The sequence below is a fragment of the Pan troglodytes genome, chromosome 14, assembly GCF_028858775.2.
Source record: "Pan troglodytes isolate AG18354 chromosome 14, NHGRI_mPanTro3-v2.0_pri, whole genome shotgun sequence".
Taxonomy (NCBI): Eukaryota; Metazoa; Chordata; class Mammalia; order Primates; family Hominidae; genus Pan; species Pan troglodytes.
Window position 1 is genome coordinate 43065202 of NC_072412.2, and position 21772 is coordinate 43086973.

Genomic DNA, 21772 nt, shown 5'->3' on the forward strand with positions numbered 1-21772 from the left:
GCATGTGTGAGCCTGCTCTCCCAACTCCTGAGATCTTATCAGGAAGCTGCTGATCACCTGCTTCTGGTTTTTTCTATCTCCTGGGAGACTGCCTTTCCCTGGTGCCAACTGCAACAAATTATTATTTTAGAGAGATAGTTAACAACCACCTGACATCACCTGATGGTTGCCTGACATTCCTGGTTGGCAGGGGCCCTCTCCTGATCTGCTCATGTCTGACTAGCTACCTACTGTAACAGTTTCTGTGTTATCTTTAATATGTGAGCAAAATGATAATGAGCAACTCATTGTCCTTTAGAGATTAGCAATACGGCAATATTATCTATTGTTTTATCATTTGAGTCAGAAGAGGCATCTGAGGATCTGTAATATGCTACACTAAATATAACAACAGAAAAGCAGCTTTTCTTTCAAGGGTATATTTGCTTATCAACTTTCTGGAGAGGCTTTGGGTAAAACATAGCTGTTTTGGACTTTTATCTCCTTCAGCCAAGCACACTGATGCATGCTGATAGCTCACCTCCTTGTGCTTATGACGTTCGGAAAATGTTTTCTAGCCCTTAGCATACTCTTTTCTCATGGAGCCAGTCTCTTGATTCCTTGAAATTTTAACATTTAAAACATATCCTAAAGCTTCTGGCCTCCTTGAAGACTTTTCAGAAAACCCTTCTCTAGAGCTCTTCAGATTTGGTTGGCTCAGTCAGAGCTTATTTGAAGCCAAAGCAAGCTACATATGTGACTTCTGTGTCTTATTTGCACATTGTCAAGTCTTTTCATTTAACCTGGGCCTTGGATCTGTCCCACATGGGCAAGGAAGTCCTTTGATAGTGCCATGATCTTGAGAAGCATATTCTGCAGATGGTGGATGATGTTAATAGAGTCTAACTAATCAACAGGTTTAACTTGGCATAGAGGAAATGAGACATGAAGGCCCAAAGGGTGGCTGATAAAAAGGCACAGAGTTACCTGAATGGGCTGTGTTCCATTTTAAGGTTCCTGGTCCAAATGTAATTGAGAACTGTCGTGGCTCAAAGCCCTAGTATCACAACTGATGGCTATTTGGCCATTTCCTGCTTTGGGCTCTTAGTTCAGTTACTAGAGGACATATGCCCTGCAGACTTCAAGTCACAAGTATAAAGAAATCATATCTTTAAAAAAATACAGTTTCCAAAAATATAACATAACTAAATAAAACCCAGCACTGAAGGCAGGAAGAAAGACCAGTCTCTTAATGCTTAGTTGAAGTAGCTGCTACAGCACATGGGACATTTTGTTCGTTTCTTTTATTGAAGACAGATTGGAGAAATGAGAAGCAGTTGAGTTTGGGAAATTAATTACTGTATCATGTTGTCAAATCTTGTAATATTTTAAATGTAGGATTACATGGACATCATCTGAGAACTAGCAGCTATAAGGCAGCAGGGGATTGATGAGGAAAAGCAAAACGTTCTTGAGTCAGTCATTAAATCAGTTTTCCTGAACAAAGGATAACCTTGTGTTATATGCATTCGGGGTTACAGAGTGAAAGATGTATTCTGCATTCTCATGTACACCAGGGGCATAATCTGACCCAGGTGTAACCCAATCTATGAATCAAAAGGTGCTTTATAACAGGATTTAATTGTACTTGTCTGGAATTTTGCCCCTCATTCTAGTTGTGGGATTTAATTAATCCTTACCCAGAGGTCAGTCACTTTGAGACAAATGCCATAAAAGGACAGAGAATTATCTCACTGTGAATTACAGTTAAGCACAGCCAGTTTTCATTTTATTACTATTATCAATTGTTTAAAAAACTTTGCTGAATGATTTCATTGTACATGTGCCTTCAGGCTTTCTACAGCAATTTGGAAAATACATTATAGAATAAACCACAAGATTATTAAAATGACATTAAACAGTATAAGGCCTAATTTCAAAGAAGGTTGTAATATCCATATTTACTCATATTTCATCTCCTTATATAATTATTCACACTCTGTATTTTGGGGATAGAACTTATAAGCGTGTGTTCCTACCTAATTATCTCACCACTTCCCCCTTAATTTTTTTCTTTTCTTCTTTTCTGTTGAAGGAACTCTGACTTCTAGCAAGAGCTCTTAGGAGAATTTCAGAACTAGAGGCTGAGTGATCTGGATAAAAACACCAGAATCCCTTTTTAATGTTCTTTCCTTTCAACATATCTAATTTTTTTTTTCCTTCCAAAGAATACCTTTTGAAAAAAAAAGAGTGGGTTTGTCTCACCACAGTTGGCAAAGGCTTAGATTAAAGCTTTCTTCCTATTGCCCTTTTATTGCCAGTTTCTTACCTGTTTCTGCCCCCTTCTTTCCTGAGGTGATAGAGATTGGTCTGTGACTGCTGCTACTGCCACGGAGCGAAATTAAGAAGGGGTAATTAAGAAGGGGAGGATGTGAGTAATAGCTCCCTCCAGACATCTGCTTGTGCTTCGGACCCCCACAACCCTGGGGGAATGGAGAGCAGATCTGAGGTGATTTGCCTGAAGCCGTTGCTTGGTAACCTGTTTTGAAGCAAACACACTGAAGTATTAAATATAAAACTTGAAAGAAAAGGAAATTTAAAATAAAGCCCACCTTTTAATCACTGCATATTTTCCCTCCCCCTTTTCTAATTCATCTTCCCTTTTTATCTCTTCAAATAAGGGGTCAGAGGTATATTTCAATCAAGATCTTTACCACAATCCCTTCTTTACACCCAGATAAAGGGTTGGATGTGGGAGGATGGTTTGTCATAAAAATATAAAATAACTTGCCTGGGTGAGTTGCCGTAGTAGAAAGAGTGCTGCATTTACAGCCAGACCACCAGTGTTCAAGTTCTAGCTTAGCTATTAACAATTGCAACTACTTAACCACACAGTGCTTCAGTTTATTAAGTTGCAACATGGGTGATATGGTTTGGTTCTGTGTCCCCACCCAAATCTCATCTCAAATTGTAATCCCCACATGTGGAGGGAGGGACCTGCAATCCCCACATGTAAAGAAAGGGAGGTGATTGTTTCATGGGACAGTATTTTCCCCAGGCTGTTCTCATGACAGTGAGTGAGTTCTCACAAGATCTGATGGTTTTTATAAGTGTTTGGGAGTTCCTCCTTTGCCCATCTCTCTCCTTCCACCATGTGAAGAAGGTGGTTGCCTCCCCTTCTGCCATGATCGTAAGTTTCCTGAGGCTTCCCTAGCCAGACAGAACACTGAGTCAATTAAACCTCCTTTATTTATAAATTACCCAGTCTCTGGTAGTATCTTTTTTTTTTTTTTGAAACAGAGTCTCGCCCTGTTGTCCAGGCTGGAGTGCAGTGGCATGATCTTGGCTCACTGCAACCTCCGCCTCCTGGGTTTAAGCGATTCTTGTGCCTCGGCCTCCCGAGTAGCTGGAACTACAGGCACACACCACCACACCTGGCTAATTTTTGTATTTTTAGTAGAGATGGAGGTTTGCCATGTTGGCCAAGCTGGTCGTGAGCTCCTGGCCTCAAGTGATCCACCTGCCTCAGCCTCCCAAAGTGCTGGGATTACAGGTGTGCACCACCACGCTTGGCTCTGGTAGTATCTTTATAGCAGTGTGATAACAGACTAATACAATGGGCCATAATATTATTCTTAAAATGTTTTTCTATTTCACAAGTATTTGGTAATTCAGAAATGATATAAATATTGTATAAAACTTAAAATGAAAAATACATACTATAGAAATGTATAGTGCATGTTAAAGGAGCAGTGTCATATTGATCTTGGTTTTTTCTTTGCTTGTGTGTTTCTTCCATTATACCAAGCAAATAGGAATAACCTAATATTTATGTTTCAAGTACTGTGCTAAGTGGCTTGCATGTATTATTTATTTATATAACTACTGGGTACTAGCACCATATCTATTTTACAGACAAGGAAACAAAGGCACAGAAAGGTAAAGTAAGTGCCCAAGGTCACACAGCTGGTAGTAGGGCCTGGAGTGGGTTGAATTTTGCTGCACCCCCAACCCAACAAAAAGATATGTCCAAATCCTAATTCCTGGTACTTGTGAATATGGCCTTATTTGGAAAAGGATCTTTGTATGTGATTAAATTGAGGCTCTAGAAATGAGGTCATGCTAGATGAGAGTGGGCCCTAAATCCACTGTGAGTGTCCTTCTAAGAGACTGACAGACGCACAGACACACAAAGGGAAGATGGAGACAGAGATTGGAGTAACAGTGTCACAAGCCTAGAAATGTCTGGGGCCACCAGAAGCTCAGATGAAGTAAGAAGGGATTCTTCCCTAGAGCCTTCAGAGCGAGCATGGCTCTACCAACACCTTCCTTTAGGACTTCTAGCCTCCAGAACTGCCAAAGAATAAACGTGTGTTATTGTAAACCACCCAGTTTGTGGTAATTTGTTGTGCAGCTTTAGGAAATGAACACAGGGCCCACGGATTGAAATTGAGGGACTCTGACTCCAGAACATGAACATTTGATCACTTTGTTTTACTTTCCCTTTTTATTTGAAATATAAGTAAATTTGGGAGAAAAGAATTATCGAAGTGAATATGGTTATAATTGTTTTTGGTGAAGTGGAATGGTTAAATGGGGAAATGTTTTGTCACACAAGCTAAGTTGTTATGTAGGGGTGGGATTGTTGGAACCCTTAGTTTTTTAAATGTCCAGTCCAGAAGTTGCCTAGAATAAATTTTTAAAAATTAAAGACATCTTTTCGAAGGATGAAATAGTGAATTAATACCCAGCAAAGATAAAGTTACTGACAAGTAAATATAATTAAAGCAAAATACAAAAAGATTCTACTTGATGAGGTGAGATTTGTATTACTATTATTATTAATTATTATGATTAGTCATTTAAAAATTAATAATGACAATACCAATTTTTGATTAATATTGTCTTATGTTCTAAGAGGGAAAAAAACTATTTGATAGTTTGATAGTTTTATACTGAGCTTTTTGGATTAGACTAAAACTTCTCTGAACAATCTAGCATTTCCTAGTCATATGTTAAGTATTTTCTTTATGTAAAAATTTTTGTTTTGTAAAATATTTTTTCCATTTTTACTGATTTACAAATCTACTTTAAAAAACTTTAAAAAATGTACTTCTCTGGTGTTTGAGAAAAGCTCTAGTTGAAGCTTGCCTCTTCTCTTGACCTCTTCTCCTGCCTTGCCTCTTTACCAAACCACTTTGCACAATGCAGCCCAGCTAGAAGGGCTCAGAAGCCACACTTCCCATGCGCCCCACTCACCTTTCTCTGAGGAACAAGAAGGACCAAAAAGCCTCAGCAAATAAGCAAGTGGGTGCCAGCACCAGTGTCCCAATCCACCTATGGAAGTATCCAGAGCAGCTACTAAGCTATGTCTTTTTATGCTCAGTAAAAACTTAAGTCTGTGTGAGCTAATTCTCTATCTCCATGTTTCATTTTTCTCCTCATGTTGGATCCCACATTTGCAACTCTCTGTTGCAGTCCTCCCCTTGGTTTCCCCCCTAGTCCATTGAATCAAATGCCGTTGTTGGAGTCCTTCCTTCTCTTTCCCCTTCCAACCTGACCCTAACCTGGACCTTTTCTAAATTACTCATTTCTGTTAAAGGCACCACATTTGCCCTGGAATGGAGGCTCACGGCTTTGCCAACATCTTTGATTCTGACCCCTTATTGCACGTGCTTCCAGTCAGTTACCAAGAGCTGTTAAGTATATGCCATAATGTCCTTCACATTGAGAGGTGAAGCCAGCTGGACTTCCTGGGTCGAGTGGGGACTTGGAGAACTTTTCTGTCTAGCTAAAGGATTGTAAATGCACCAATCAGCACTCTGTAAAAACACACCAATCAGTGCTCTGGGTCTAGCTAAAGGATTGTAAACATACCAATCAGCACTCTGTAAAAACGTACCAATCAGAACTCTGTGTCTAGGTAAAGGATAGTAAATGCACCAATCAGCACTCTATAAAATGGACCAATCAGCACTCTGTAAAATGGACCAATCAGCAGGATATGGATGGAGCCAAATAAGGGAATAAAAAAGTTGGCCACCTGAGCCAGCAGCCGCAATCTGTTCAGGTCCCCTTCCACGCTGTGGAAGCTTTGTTCTTTCACTCTTCACAATAAATCTTGCTGCTGCTCACTCTTTGGGTCTGCACTACCTTTATGAGCTGTAACACTCACGGTGAGGGTCTGCGGATTCATTCCTGAAGTTAGCGAGACCATGAACCCACCGGAAGGAAGAAACTCCTGACACATCTGAACATCTGAAGGAACAAACTCTGGACACACCATCTTTAAGAACCGTAACACTCACCACGAGGGTCCGTGGCTTCATTCTTTAAGTCAGTGAGCCCAAGAACCTACCGGAAGGAATAAATTCTGGACACAACATCCAAACCACCCTCTCTATTCCCACTGTCATTACCTAGTTTGGCCTCTTAGTGCTTCCTGCCCAGGCTATTGAAACAACACTCTGCCCACATGCTTAGACAATTTCCCACATCCATTTTGATTGGCCCAGACCTTGCCATTCTATTTATTAAATATTTTAAATATCCCTCCTTCCTGTTTCACTAACAACAGACAAAAGTTTGGTATTAACAGAGATGGTAAGGGAAAATGTTAAACCCCACTTGAGCAGGACTCCACCCTATTCTTCCCAACTTGGGTTGGCCTTTCAGGATTGGTGCTGTCATCTGGAGTTGGTGCTCTGTGATCACAGAAAACTCACATTGATGTCATTTTCCCTTAAAGTGTACCTCATGCTGAACCACACTATTTCCCATTATTCTGCTGTTTAAAATGCTGCTGCAGTCCTTGTTTCTTAGACATTCAGGACCCTGCGTAGGCTTCAAATATTTGAATGAAAAATTAACAAAGGTAGTGAAGTAACTGGTTCCTACAGATTTATTCTATGATTTAATTATATATTTGGCAGGAAGTTACTCACCCAGAGATACTTCTTTTCTTCCAGAAAGGACAATTTCTTTCCGATAATATGTCTTGCTCGAGTTGTTGCCATTCTTCCTCAGTACCCCTCCACCATGCCTGAACTCTTGACATCCAAGTAAATCCAGAGATCTCTCTGGAATCACTAAAAGAGTTACTGTTTTCGTTGACAGTCTCACTATTGTCTGCTGAAATTTTACCAGTCAGTTCAAGTGACAGTTGGAGGACACAGTAGAGAAAATGTTTCCATAATCAGAAGTCTTACTGATGTGTAGTCATCAAGCTTCAGAGGGGCTGGAAACTCAAATAGGTTGAGAGTTGGTGAGGTCAAACATGAACTCTCAGCACATTGTCAACACCGTGGGTCTTGCCAATTTCTTATACAAAATACCACTGTTTTTCTCTAAAGTGGTTTATATGCTTAGCAGTAAAGCTGAGGTATGCTCACAGTTTGTTTCTGTGCTATATTTTGGGACAGGGGCTTGTCCTGTGCAATCCAGAGGCCTGGGCTGGGTGGGCACAGTCTTTTCACAGGCTAATGCTTTAGGTGATTGGCAGGTCCGACCAGTTCCCATGGCCCCTCAGCTGACTTTTGGGCTCCAGAGTCCAAGCTGCTTTGTTCATTATTTCCCACTGTCTTGTCCCCCTTCCTTGCTCTTCTCTGGAGTGAGACTGAGAGGCTAGTGCTGCTGTCCCCCAGCCCGTTGGTACCCTGTCACTTCTCAGAGCATTTTCTGTTTAACCAAAATCAAATAAAACAATTGCAACACCAAAACTCAAAGAAACAGAGGATGAAAGGATGCATATGTGTAGCCAGAAAAGCAGTCCCTTGGTCTTAAAGGTGTTGTGCAAATCGAGCTCCTACCCTATTTTCATCTTGTGTTTGAACTTTTGTATTCCCATTGGAATTAACCTTGTTCTGCTCCCTCCTGAGGTTGGAGCTTAAGTTCCCAGCTGAGGCTGGTAGCTGTTCCAAGATGTTTCTTTTACATAACCTATATTTTTCAGTTCTGAACAGAGTGGTTCTGAAGTAAGTGCTTCACACCTGCGTGGGTGTCTGCTATTGTTTGAATGTGTCACCTAAAATATATGTGTTGGAAGTTTAATCTCCAATGCAGCAGTATTGGGAAGCAGGGCCTTTTGGGAGGTGTTTAGGTCATGAAGGTTCTGCCCTGATGAATGCATGAATGCTGCTATAAAAAGGGCTTTTGGGAGTGGGTTTGCTCTTTCTTTTCCTTCCTCCTTCCACTATGTGAGGACGCAGCAAGCCAACTCTCATCAGATGCCAGCACCTTGATCATGGGTTTCCCAGACTCCAGAACTGTGAGACAATACACTTCTAACCTTTATAAATTACCCAGTCTCAGGTGTTCTGTTGTAGAAGCACAAGCAGACTAAGAGAGAATCTCTCTTCTTCTTTGACCTAAGGGTTATCCTGTATTTTCCATCTTGGCTAATTGTTTCCATCTAGAGTGTGCCAAAACTAGAAACTTCAGAGTTATTCTCAATGATTCCTCCTTTCTTTAAGTCACCACATCCCATATGTGTTCAGCCTTGAAGATTTTGTTTTTCATTTATTTTTTATTTTTATTTCTTTTTTGAGACAGAGTCTTGCTGTGTCTCCCAGGCTGGAGTGTAGTGGCATGATCTCAACTCACTGCAACCTCTGCCTCTCAGCTTCAAGTGATTCTCCTGCCTCAGCCTCCTGAGGTAGTAGCTGGTAGTAGCTGGGATTACAGGGGTGCACCACCACGCCCGGCTAATTTTTGTATTTTTAGTAGAGACAGGATTTCTCCATGTTGGCCAGGATGGTCTCAAATGCCTGGCCTCAAGTGATCTGCCCACCTCAGCCTTCCAAAGTGCTGGGATTACAGGCGTAAGCCACTGTGCCCAGCCCAGCCGGGTGATATCACCTCCTAACAGTGTCATTGCCACAAGTCTTACTGCCCCACTCTGCCCCTTTTGACTTACTATTCTGGCTATATTCATTTATCATGACTTTATGCCTTAGTTCCTGCTGTTTTCTCTGCCCTTGATGCACTTCCACTTGGAACATCCCAATTCAAAATTGTTTCAAATCCTTATTGGAACATAGTAAAACATGGTAAAATATAAAAACAAAATGAAACAAACAACACAAACAATCCAACAACTAAAGTCTACTCATTCTCAGAATCAGGTTCATTCTCAGAGGCTTTCCTGATCCCTGGTGGTAGGGCAGGTGGCTTCTTCCTGGCGCCCCCACAGGACTGTGATCACACCCTGGCCACTTCCCACATAGGCTGAAAAGTTTGTTGACTGTGGGAGGACAGGGACCATATCCTACTCATCCTTCTGTCCCCCTTTCTAAACAGTCCATTATCCAGAGGGCCTGCTGAGTCCAGCTGATCTGCAGTTGGCTACATATCCCCTGCACTGCTCTCCGGAGGCTGACACTGATGACTCAGTGCCCAGAAGAGAAGGGCTTTTCCTGTATGAGCCACAGATTCTCTTTAAATTGCCTTCAGGTCATGCACATTTGTTGCCATCTTCTTTCTTTACTGTAAATTACCAGGATTCCTGGCTACTTTACCTTTATTTTCTCCAGGTTCTAGACTGCGTCTGATAGGATCATAGGTTCTTGCTCTCTGTGTGGTGTAGTAATTATAAATTTTCTTGGTGAGCAGATTAAACATGTAGATTCATGTTCAACTCTGGGGTTTTCCCCCAAAGATTATAATTAATACCCTAGCAAACAGGGATATATGCATCCCTGTTCACATCTGGGGTACAGAAAGGGCACCCCTTGCCTCAACAGGGAACCCAGACCATTAGCTTTGCTCTGATTGGCCTCATTCACCCCAAACCAATCTGGTTGGCTGGGTTCAAGCATGGAAATATAGCCATCCAAGCTGTTGATTCATCTGCATGACTTAAAGGACTTGAAATCTTTAACCAAATTTGGCATAATTTAATTTGGCTGTGTGTAAGTATGATGATGAAATAACACTTTGACCCCAGACGTTTAAGGAGAAAGAAATATAATCAGGAAGAATTGTAGTCCAAGAAGAGTAACACCATATTTCCATAGTAGTTGCAAACACAGCCAAGAGCAGCCTGTCAGGCAGCAGGACTTTAGAGGCCTTGTGGGATCATATTTAACCTGGTGAAGCTCAGCTAGAACTTAGAGCAGTGTTTGTCAAATTGATCACAGGAGTCAACAGAAGTACTTATAAAAAGTGCAGATTCCTAGACTGTCCCTTAGAGATTTTAATTCAGTTAGAGCTAGTTGGGACTGTATATATAAAATATAAGAATCTGTATTTTTAATAAATTCTCCAGCTGAGTTTTTATGATCGGGCAAGCCTGGGGAATAGTGTTGCCAAAAAAGAAATCAAATCACTCTGTGGTAGGAAGAATAGGAAAGCATCAAGGGCTGGGTAGGCATTTAGTACAGACACTGGTCAATGGGATACAAAATCCTCAGGAGGCTCCAGCTTACTGAGTGGTAACTCTCCCCACTTCCCACATACACACTAATTTCAGTCCAATTTGGTTCTATCATTTAAACTGTCTCCTTAGAGTTAAATCAATGCTTTGGGATAATTGCTTAGGCTTTTGAATGTCTCCCCTTTTCTTGGAACTCTGCGTAAGGCGATGTCTGGGTAATGGGAGTGCAGCTCATATACCCTTAATGCATGGGGAGAAGGGGACCCTTGGCCTGGTGCTGGACTTTGAGTGGGCCCTGGCTGTCACCTGCTTTGGAGTGTTAGGATCATTTTGTTGTTGGTATCTTATAGCTGATGGTCCCTTAATCTTTCTTTCTTGACTTGTACTGGTCGAGGTCCTCTCTCTGCCCACCCTCCTGTTCTTGGCTTTCTGTGACATGTAAATCTCCATGAGTCTCCCCACATCTGCCATGTGGGGTGCCCTTGGCCAAGGTTCTATCTGCCATAGCTTCTACAAGATTATCTGTCCTGCCTCCTCATCTATACTAAATCTTTGGATTGCAAAAATACCTTGTGGCAAGTTGACTGTATCTGTTATATATTGCTTCACAATAATCTGCCCTAAAATTTAAACACTTCAACAACAAGAAATAATTTATTTTGCTCATGAAAATACAATTTTTTTTAGTGCTCAGCAAAGACAACTCATCTACTCAACATGGGGGTCAGCTTGGGCAGATTGACTTAAGGCTGGCAGATTCACTTTCATGATGGCTCACTCATATGCCTGGCAAATTGTTACTGTTATCTGGGAAGTCAGTGAGAGTGTGGGCTAGGGACATTGCTTCTCTTCATGTAGGTCTCTTCAGATGCTGCTTGAGCTTCCTTCCAACATGGTGGTTGGATCTCAAAAATAAGCATCCCAAGGGATAGATAATGAAAACCCAGTATCTTGAAACCTGGGTACGAAAACTACCATAATGTTTCTTTCTCTGAATTCAGTTCCTCGAGCAGTCATAAAGGCCAGACTTATGAGAAGGGGACATAGACCTGTCTCTCAATAGAAGGACAGTCAACTAATTTAGGGGTCACCTTTTTAAAATGCCAGTGATCTTAATCTTGAATGTTGCCTATCTACATTAGGTTTCACTGACACATTGTATTGAAATAATATCAATTTTGTGAGACTATCAGAGCTAGTTCGACTTTTTAGAATATTAGATATTTCCCTTTGATTCAAGTAATATGGCTCCATTCATCAATGAAAATATTCCCAAGATGTATAAATTCCAGTTGGGACCTGTGTTGATGAGTCCTCATAGACCGAGATGGCCCTTACCACAGTACCTACCTGGAATTTGGCTCATGGAGATAATACCCTTCACTGCAGCTAAAGAAGTGAAAGCTGAGCTTGTTGAGAGACTTGTCAACCAAGTAATGCCTGCTTTTCTTGTGTAAGAAATAGCCCTAACTTGGAACACTTCTATTCTTGCCAGAAAACTGTCCAAAACAGTTCAGATGTGAACTCTTTACAGTACCTCTTTGCTTGAATTATCTGGGCCTGTGGTTGATTAAGCACAAAGTGGACACATAAGTATCTTCCTGAGAAAACAGTGAGGCTATTCAGTGCCTCCTCAGGAAACACAACTCTTTTTGTAAGGTTTGGTCTCCTCCTGGGACAAGACTTCAGAGATTATACAAACTGTGTCTCCCCTGCCAGGGAAATATGCCAAAGTCAGGAGTACCAAACAGACATAAGAATGGGGTTACAGGTGGAAGAGAATGGGGGTGTCTTTCTTTGAAACAACCAGGAAAGTGTAACACATCTCCCTGGTATGAGTGTATTTGTCTACAATGCAATCCTTTGCAATGGATTTAGGAAATCCTTTTGGGGGAACATTATCTAGGATAAACAAAAAGAAAAGCACCTTTCTGTTTTACTTTTCTTGCCGTTTCATACTGCTAGAATTACTTTTGGGGGCTTCCTCGTGAATTGACAGAAAGCAGTGATGATCACTGTGTTTGGTTAACAACTGATATCCAGTCCCTGGAAATTCTGTAGTCCTAGCAAGGGGGTGAAAAGGGGGATAAAGAATGGTGTGGATATTGTCACTGGCCTTTGTTTACCCCAAGATACCAAGATTTAGTGATCTGAGGAGAGTAAAATCCTGAGGCTCCTGTTTTCTCAAGTGGAAACTTTCATTTGTCAAAGATGTATACATTTATTCTGACTTGGAGTAGGAAAAGTTTTCTAGTGTAAACACAGGGTTGCACTATCCGTATGTGCAAAACACCATCCTCCAAACGTAGCCAAGACCAGATGATGCAGATTTTAATATCTTACCTTTCCTTTTCTCATGGTTTGACACTCCCCTGGGATATTCTATTCTCTGAGCACAAAGTACACCAACACCAGTAGAAAAAAACTTGTTTGCTTCCTGTGTGTTGGTGGCAGAATGTCAGAGCCTGTAAAAAATTCGAATGGAACTTGGTTATATTTCTCTTTCAAGAGACACCCACAGCCAATTTATCAAGGGAACTGGGGAGAAATCCAGGTTGGGACTATTGTTAATTGGTTTTGAATTTATGATTCTGAAAAACTTATAATTACGAATAACTGTTTCTTGGAGTCATCCCAAATTTATTCCAAAACAAGAAGCAAATGTTCTTAATGTATTTGAAATGCATTGTCCCTATATCTTCAGACTCGAATATACTTTGACTCCACCTCCAAGTAATTCTCATATGAATTAATGTATTAAGTGTTCCCTTTTTAACCTTTTACATTTCTTGTGCTAATGTATTTCTATTTTAATCTAATTATTATTCTTTTAAATATCAGATCTCAAAAATGCAGCACATTAAAAAAATGAACTGCAAAGCTATTCGTTACAAGTTATGAAGGTAATCTGCCCACATTGTTGTCTTGGTGATTGGATTTTCTTCTTCATTGTTTTCCCATATGGACCCCAAAGGCCCAAAAGTTGTATCTTCAGTCTAGTTGGCCTTTCTTCACAGAAGAAGATAATGTTTCTCTTGCTATATACTTGTATATTTTCTTTATTTTGCTTCTTGTTTCAAGTATCTGTCCTGTGCTTCAAGGCTTTAGATTTATTTTTCAATTTTCTCTAGAAGACCATTCACAACTTGGTTTTCCAGATCTTCTTTTTTATTTTCTCTAGAACGCTGGATGAGAATTCTGCCTTCTTCATGGCTAGTTTTTCCCATGGGCTCTTCTTTTATTTATACTGACTATATTGTGTTTACTTTTATTGACTTCTCAATTGGGTTATCCAGGCCTTTTCCTTGATTCATAAATCCTGGGTTCATTTCTGTGTTCTCTCTCTCTCTCTCTCTCTCGCTCTCTTTCTCATAGAAAGCAGGTGCATAGTGGATAAGTGGACTGTAGACATAGGTTTGGGGATGTCAGTTTTATATTTATTTAGAAGTTGACTGACAGGATCAGAATATGGAGGATAAGCAGATTGAACCAGAGGAGCTATATTTCAGAAAAATGTGAATTATTTTTGGAAAATTTGCTTGTAATAACTATAGAGAGAGGGGATGCAAGGTAAAGGATCTGATGATAAAGATGCCAGATGAATACCTACAAAGGATAAAAGAATAGGACTGCATTTCCATGGTTATGAAAACCTAAATGTTAGGGAAAGACTAGTCATCAAAGAAATAAAGAACTTGAATGAGGGTGGAGGTCAAGGTTGCAGTGAGGTCATAGGGTTCTGATTATAAAACCCAGAGGAAGGAGCAAATTAAGTAGCCATGACTCCAAAATTAAGACTCAATGACTTAAGAAAGGAATCAATATTAGACTCAACCTAAGGCAAGTGTATCTGGAATCCCATGTAAAGAGTTTCCCCAGAAGACCAGCAAGAGATAGATTGAAATTTGAAAAAGCTAGACTTTGGGTACTCTGCAGACTGAGCAACTAGCTGGATAGCTATAATTTAGCCCTCTGGGTAGAGTTTGCCACCTGAAATAGCAAGGCCTTAAGGCAAAGCAAAGTCATAAAGCAAAGGAGTTGATGTTTGAAGATGAGACATTAGGCCCTGACTCTTCTCCTAACTGCTGGGCAGTCTCTGCAGATAATGGAATTTCAGGAGCCCACTGTTTCAAGGGGTGCTTGGCAGATATTTTCCATCATTGTTCTTTAATTTATTTTTACTTTATTGCACACTATACTATGGGTCACCTATGGTAGACATTCCTACTTTTCTTCTTTATTCTGTCTCTAAATTATTAGGAGCTGGGGATATGGTAAAGATTAAATGAGACCCAGTAGGAGGAAGCACTATATGAGCAGAGGAGCATGTAAACTGAAGGCAATTTCTCTGAATTGGGGTTGGATTTTGAGGGTGTACTAATGCTGTTATTCTCTGATTTCATTAAGATCAAGTGAACTCTAAGTGTGACATCATAATATTTTAGATAAATATTTGTAATATTTAATATTTAAAATATTAATCTAAATATCATAATATTTAGATAAATATTTTTCAGCAAACATTTTTTGAGCATGCAGTGGGCATTTGGGCCTGGTCTAAGCAATGGAGCTACAAGGTGAAGAATTGAGGCTGCTATGGGGTCTGTAGGGGAGGCCAGGGGCACTCAGTTTTGTGCAACCTCAAGTTAGTGTGATTTGCAGGACTCTCTTTAAGAAAAAAATTTTGAAACTACAAATATAAATTTAAGTATAGAAGGGAATTTTACTTAAAGTGAGAAAAGAGATGCCAACAAATTTCAAATTAAAAAAAAAATCTAACAAATACCACAAACATCACAAAATCCAAGGGAAAAAACCCTACATGGTATTTTTCTTAATAAACTGTCTAACAAACCTCTGTTAGATTTTTCCTCATGTATATTGGCTGTGTACTCTTTGATAATGTCTTCATGTAACAGTGACTTTTAAATATGATTTTCTATAGAGAGACCAGAAACATAATTCAGTCTCTCCTCTTTCATGGTTCATTAAATTTTGTTTTTTTAATTATTGATTTTTTGACTAGATCTGATTGAAAGCCAAATCATTCTCTTACAAGTTTGTATACTTAAAGATTGGAAAGAAGTTCAATAGATTTAAAACCTTGTTCCACCTAAGTACCTTCACAAAGTGCCGGGCACATCAGACCATTCTTACTGTGATGTAGCCTCTGGCCTTGCCTGCCCCTGAGCGTCACAGCACAGGGTGAATCAGCCCCATGGGCAGTAGGAGGTATTTCTAGAAGCCAATGCTACACCAGACAGCTAGTGTCACTTCACTAGACATTGAAGTGATTATAAACCACATAAATATAGCTTATTAAAGCCAAATAAGTGATTCTCTAACTCAACTCTCCCAAAGCTGAATCCCCAAAATGCTCTCAGCCATTCCAAGCTACCCAACTTGAGGAGACTTGTACAAAGGGAATTAGGGACTGATCAGAGTAGAAAGAAACCCTAGACTTAACCTGTCACAATTAAAATAGATTAGAGCTGCAAATTTTACAAAGTTCTTGGACCTCAGGAACATATGAGACCCAGTGTCTTTGAAAATAAAAGGCCCTGATGCTGAAGTTTAGTTAACCCGTACATCAGTCTGCCTCTGGGGAGGCCAGTAGGTAACCTGAGTGGGCGAATGAAGACTCCACAGTGGTATTAAACTTTGAGCTAAGTCTTGAAAGATAAGGAGATATTTTTTAGGAGGTCAGTGGAAATGGCCAGGCCTAGTAGGAGGTGCCAGCAAAGGAGAAAAAGAAGAAATGGTAAGAGAGAAAGAGAAGGGGAACCAGGTGAGAATGACCTCTTTGGAGAGTGTTAGAGAAAATTTCAACAAGAAATGGTTAAATGCTATTAAAAATGGAAGTGAGTCCAAGTAGTTGACAACATGAAAGAGTCTATTGTCAATCAGGAAGCCACATGGGGATCTTTGTCAATGCAATCTCAAAGACGTAGTGGAAGTCAAAGCCCAGTTTTAATGAGCTGAAAAGTGAATAGATTACAAGGAAGTTGACTTTGTTAGTTCAAGAAGTGCACCTGGGAAGGAAAGAAGATGCATAGTGCCATGGTTATAAGAAAGCTCGGAGATGAAGGACTCTTCATTGGTATTTATTTTTAATTAAAGGAGAATTTAACCAAACATGTCAGGAATGCCCCGTAAGTGGAGTGACTTCCTGGTCTGAGCAGAGGGCATGTGGTCTCCATTTGCTTATAATTTCACTTACCCTTGCTTCTTAGTACTCTAAAATTTTCAGGAATAGCTTACCAACACCAACCAACAGAGCAGTAGACAAGTCCTCTGGAGAGTGTATGTGCTCATCTTGACATTCCAAGGAATAGCCCACACCTTGCCCCTGCCCTGTGGTCCCATATATCAGAAGTACAGCTGTTCACATTCTATTCTTCTCTTTTCTCCCAGCTTCCAATCTCATTCCCCCCCACCCCTCCACATCAACCCTTCAACCCCTCTCTCTTTCTCTCTCTCCATCATTTTTTTGTGTGTGATATGGAATATTCTCCATGCAATTAGCTATTCTTCACAGATACAGGTTTTAAATGGCTGCATTGTATTCTGTGACATGAATTAATCATTACTTATCTCGTTGGACATTTGGTCTGTTTCAGGATGATTGTTCAGTCATCTAAATTTTTGTGTACAATGGTGATTTCCTGAGGATATATTTCAAAAAATGTCAAGAAATGGAATCACTTGCACAAAAAAGTCATGTTTTTATGGCTTTTGACATATATTACCAAATTGTTTTCCCGGTAACTCAAATGCTTGATGATAACGAAGCTCTGAGAGAATGTAAGCCTTTGCCTTTGGTTGAACACATTTACATAACATGGTAAAATGGAAAGCCAGAAGAAATCATCTGACCCACTTAGGGAAAAACCAGATTTGATTGTTTTTGCCCATATTTTGAATTTACTAAGTTATACAGTGCTGGCCTCCACATTTTCCACTTGTGAAAATGTATTAAGATAAATTAAATTGCTTCAGACATGCAGCTGAATTTCTCTGGCTCCCAGACTGTGGTTATTCCCTTGACTGGTCAGCCTGGGGTGAAAAGCACTTCCTGGCAGTCAGCAGGTGTGTTGTGCTGGAATCTAGAAACATGACAACCAACAAGAGGAAGGCTTTATCTACCAGATTAAACAAAAGGCATGGTGGATGCATAAGGGGTAGCAGTAAACATAACCTCAAGAAGAGGGGCTGAAGGACCTACCTCCTGCCTAGTACCCCACAGGGTTCTGAGCCTGGTCCCTTCCGGGTTGTAGTCTCTGATCCCCAGATTCTAGGATCTTGCTGAATGGCCTGAGGACAAAAGACATTTTCCAGAGGCTTCCCCTAAGAAGGTTTGCCAAATTTCTGGGAATACGTACAAAGCTTGAGCCACAGAAAGCCTGAGTGATCTGTGAATATAAACACATCAGTAGTGAAGTCCAGCTTTACGTTTTTGAAAAAAGCCCCTTTTAAAAATGTCTTGGTTTTCAAAATAGTATGTTTCCCAAATTATATTTATAGAGTAGCATCAAACAAGAAAGCTCTTTGATAAAACCCTGCCTATTTCTGGAAGGGTGGAGATGGGAAGATGTGGATGGGAGTAATGTTTGTTCACAGGCTCTTAGCTGCTGAGCTTTGATCATTCTGCAGAAAAGAGGTAAGATCGTTATGCCACCAATCCGTACCCTCAAACTGAACCTTGTTAATAAGTCTTGTCTCATCCACTCCATTAATGATCAGCAAATGACTAAAACTCTGGCCGAAAGGCCTAGACATCGGGATGAATGTCAAATAACAGCTGGCACTGCCAACTAAAAATAGCACTTTGGATTTAAATGGGTGACTCAGACTTGATTTCCTACGCTTGCCTGGGATAATGCGGTACAGAGCAGGGTTGTTTTATGATTTTCTTTTTTCCTTTCATGTGAAAGGAGGGTTTTATTGCAATCGTCTGGGCAGTGAGCTCAGAGTCAGCTCTGTGGGAGTTGAGTGCACCCAAACTTCTACCTCCGAGGCCCTGGGGGCACCTGGCACTGTCGGCTTCCTAAGCACATCTGTGCACTTGACCTTGCAGTCCGGGTCAGCAAAGAATGAGAGATGGTTTAGGAAGTTATGTCAAAATTTAACACCATTTCCAGAAACTTATCCCTTTGTGTTCTTCCCATCATTCTCTTTCACACAATGGAACCAATTAAAAGGCTAACCAGTTAATTGCAAATGACACAAGCTACATAACCCAGGACACCTCTTGAAAGAGATGGCAAACTGGAAAACCAAATGTATCTTTTCAGAATATGCCCATATATATAATGAATATTAAAATGTTGACCAAATTGACCAGATAAATATTTAAATAAGGTCTATAATGGAACATTACATCTGTCGCTCATTTGAGTTAAATACATTTTCACTGAGTTAGTTAATTAATATTTGCTAATCAGATTGGTCAATGAGGTTTGCCTAGTTTCAAACAGTGACAGAATATGTCAGGCCAACCAAAGATGTTTCAACTATGCATTCGCAAGATTTTTGCCCCATCAAATGCATACCCCTGGAATCTAGATAAGTCTCTATTTACATACAAGCGTCTCCTCCCCTTGTACATTTTCCCACCCTACAGCCCGTTGCCAGATCCCGTTATACTCAGGGAATATCCTGTCTGCCTAGGCTCCCTTCCTGGCTATCAGAAGTCAAAGCCCTTTGCGTGACAGTAAGAACGGAGCCTGAAAACGATTCTGCAAGTCTGGTTTCCACAGGGATCACGGGCCAATAATACCTGTCCAGAACTCACTTACCAGTTCCAAGTGGGTCAGCACAGCAAGAGGACATCAAATTGTGAAACCTGTTAGTTATGGAGCTAGGCAGAACTGAGGTTATGATGAGGTTCAGAGTTTAGACAATGAAGCTTTGAGGAAAATTCTCATTGCTGGGAATTCATAGCAGCTTTACTGTACTTCTTAAACCTCAGACCTAGATGTGGGAGGAGCACCTGGAGTTGATACAAAGTAGATGCAGCAGCCAGTGGCACTCAAATTCAGAGTCAGAGCTCCCAACAAAATTCAGTTAAGAAATCACAACCTAGTCAATTCTCAGCCTGTAAGCTAAAATCAAGTGTGAGAAAATCACAGCCCATAGACCCTAGCCCAAATAAACTGGACTCTTTACACAACTATGCCGGCCTTTTGCAGTAAGCCTAAGTGCTTTAAGGATGTACCTGTTCTGGATCTCACTGTTAGGCTGTGGTCAGACAGGCTGGTGAGCTGGGAAAAGCCTTTGTGAAGCCCGGAAACTCTTTGGTGGCTGGGAGCAACTTGGGAAGGGGGAAATCCCCTCTGGCCTTATCTGTCCAAGCCCTGCTTTCTTCTCTCCTCTATCTTCCACTCCTTTCTTCTCTCCCCGAGTGCCTCAGAACCATCAAACCCTCCAGTGCCTCAGCCCTGATGTTAGGATGCTGTTGGGGCCTTGGGCGTGGCTGCTGAGTGCCCAGTCTCTGGAAGTGAGTTGTCCATTTGTTGGGATGGACAGGGACCCTGCACAGGGACCCCGTGGTTGATACTGTCTTGTTCCAGTGCTGGTTTTGAATCTTGGCTAACAGAACACAGAGCTCGTGCCACATGCAGTGAGCATAGCCCCTCCTTGGAGCCTGCCTACCTTTTCCCAAAGGAAGAAGAGTGGACAGTTTTGCAAACAGGAAGGGAGAATTTACATGCTTCAGGAAGGGCAGTGCCCCTAAGAGGGAGAAATAACACTTGTTAAGAGGGAGAAGCTGTGTCTAACTGTGTCTTTCTTGGTTTGCCTAAATGTAGGCCATTCAGTGGCTTCTCAGGAGAGACATAGGAGCGGGGGAGGGAGAGAACCGGAGAGATATGCAGGGAAGGAGATTAACCTGGCATCTTGTTATTGCAAAAGAAGTGCCACAGGAAATAACAATGTCTGGAGAAAGAGTAAATAAAGTGCCCCTGTGGCGCAAGAAGGAATGGGATGAGGGATGGACTTCCTATTGAAAACTGGACTTTGGCAGTGGAAGCTGGTTGTGAGTTACTCGGACTTGCAAGCTATGAAATCTTTCATTAGGTTGGAGGGTGGATGGGTTACTTTCGATAAATTATTTCCAGGGATTTTGCTCGTTCCTCGAATTCCTTCCTGAATGGATCTGGGATAAAATGCTGAATCAAAATGCCAGGCAGGAGCTGCAGCGCGGCAATCCAAATGATGAACAAGGGTAAGGGAAGGCCCAGCAAACGGCAGGATCTGAAGTTTCTGGCACCAAAAGGAAAGCTTACAACCCAGGTCCTACCTTGGAATTGCCCTTTATTATAAACTTTTGAATGATTCGAGCATAAAGCAAAGTTAGTTTCTGATTTGTTAGACTCATTATGAAAATATTATTGATAATACAGAACTCAGGTAAGCAAATACAACAATATCATAAAGGTCTAAAAGTGACCTGGTGAACTCTACTTAATGCTATTGGATATATAATCCCCACGTGAAGTTTCCTTTTTTGCAGATTCATTTAAGAGCCCTTCAACACTGATTAGATAACGAGGAAAATGGCAACTACAAGATTTGAAACCCAAGTGGCCAAGGAAATAGAGTTGCCATTAATGGAAATAGAAAGGACCCCAGGAATGACTGGCTTGAGAGAAAGCTGATGTCACATGCTGAGTGTGAGATGTTGGAGAGATACCGAGTTAGAAACAGTACCTTGGAGGCAGGAGTGACTTGGAAAAAGTTCTAGGAATTAGTCGTAGTAGAAGCCAAGGAAGTAGATATGATCAAAAAGTGAGAGATGGTGAGGGAGCAGAGAAGGATGCGAAAAAGACACCTGGAAAACGCAACTGTGTGGGGATTGGCCAAGGACAGGAATCCCTGGAGATGGAAACAAGGAAATAAACTAAGGAGAGAACCAGCACAGAGCATTTGTATGGAGGCCAAGGGAGAGTGTAATCAACAGTGGCCTACAAGGCCTTACTTAGATGGCCTGGGTTCTGTAGCTCTCTGACCCCTTCCTATGAGCTTTTGCTCAACTTTTTCCTCTCTAGTGCCCTGGCCTTCTTGCTGCTCCCTGAACACACAGACATGTCCTAAGTTAGGGCCTTAGCACTGGCTATAGCCTCTACCTGGAGCACCCTCTGTCTGAGGTCCACATGGCTCTCTCTCTCTCTCCTCCTGCAAGTCTCTGTTGTCACCTTCTCAGTGAAATGTACCCAACCGCCCTTGCAACACCAAGACTTCCTCCTACCTGCACCTCTGTGACTCCCTACCCTGCCCTATTTTCCTTTTTTCTCTAGCTTTTGTTTATTAATACTAGATCATTTACTTACTAATTTGTCTATGTAGTTAATTCATAGCCACTACTAATAATTTACATATTATGTATGTTATATAGTGTCTGCCTCCCTACACCAATAAAAT

At 41.0% G+C, this 21772-nt stretch overlaps 1 long non-coding RNA gene across 1 annotated transcript; it reads right to left on the reverse strand.

The window, feature by feature from the left end:
- Positions 1-12694: 12694 nt before the first annotated feature.
- LOC107967900 (uncharacterized) lies at positions 12695-19304 on the reverse strand. The gene is made up of 3 exons (XR_001708688.4): positions 19150-19304; positions 17577-17763; positions 12695-12816 (listed from the first exon to the last, which is right to left on the reverse strand). It is a non-coding gene; the product is annotated as an uncharacterized LOC107967900 (long non-coding RNA).
- Positions 19305-21772: the final 2468 nt, after the last annotated feature.